This window comes from Artibeus jamaicensis, unplaced genomic scaffold (assembly GCF_021234435.1).
Source record: "Artibeus jamaicensis isolate MK-2021 breed Jamaican fruit bat unplaced genomic scaffold, CSHL_Jam_final contig_391, whole genome shotgun sequence".
Taxonomy (NCBI): domain Eukaryota; kingdom Metazoa; phylum Chordata; class Mammalia; order Chiroptera; family Phyllostomidae; genus Artibeus; species Artibeus jamaicensis.
Genome location: NW_026521814.1, coordinates 5,442,443 through 5,443,256, shown reverse-complemented (window position 1 = coordinate 5,443,256; position 814 = coordinate 5,442,443). Strand labels below are relative to the sequence as shown.

Genomic DNA, 814 nt, shown 5'->3' with positions numbered 1-814 from the left:
CAATGAGATACCACCTCACACCTGTTAGAATGGCTACTATCAACAAAACAGGTAATAATAAGTGTGGAGAGGTTACAGAGTAAAAGGAACCCTCATTCCCTGTTGGTAGGAATGTAAACTGGCACAGCCACTATGCAAAGCAAAATGGAAGTTTCTTAAAAAATTAAAAATAGAGCTACCATATGCCCCAGAAATCCATCTTCTGGGTCTTTTTCTGAAAAACTCAAAAAGATTTATTCACAAAGATATATGTACCCTATGTTCATTGCAGCATTATTCATGGCGGCCAAGACATGGAGACAACCAAAGTGTCCTGTCATAGAGGACCGGATAAAGAATATATGTGTGTGACCAACGTGGATACCCGGGAAGTCACTCTCCGCGGGCTCTGTCCAGGTGGCATAGAAGAGCACAGGGCTCTGCCCTGTGATGTACAGTCCCTATACACAACGTTGGAGAGAAAGCAGGGCCTCGAGTCTGCTCCTGAACATTTCTACAGCTCCTCAGGGTCCTCTGGACAATAACTGAGGAAACAAACCATGCAGGGAACATCTCTAGAAGAAAAAAAAAAGAAAAGAAATAGAAAAAAATGAAAGAAAAAGAAAAAAGAAAAAAAACAAAAATATATGTGTGTGTGCACACACATATATACATACACATATATACACACATGCATGCACACACATACACACATATATGTAGTAGAATACTACTACTATCTTATTATGTAGTAGAATACTACTTAATAAGAAAAGGTAAAATACTGCCATTGCAACAATATGGATGGACCTTGAGAAAATTACACTAAGCAAAA

The 814-nt window shown here is 38.7% G+C and overlaps 1 non-coding gene across 1 annotated transcript; it reads left to right on the top strand.

The window, feature by feature from the left end:
- The first annotated feature begins 351 nt into the window (after nt 1–351).
- LOC119047653 (small nucleolar RNA SNORA73 family) lies at nt 352–554 on the top strand. The gene has a single exon (XR_005082188.2). It is a non-coding gene; the product is annotated as a small nucleolar RNA SNORA73 family (small nucleolar RNA).
- Nucleotides 555–814: the final 260 nt, after the last annotated feature.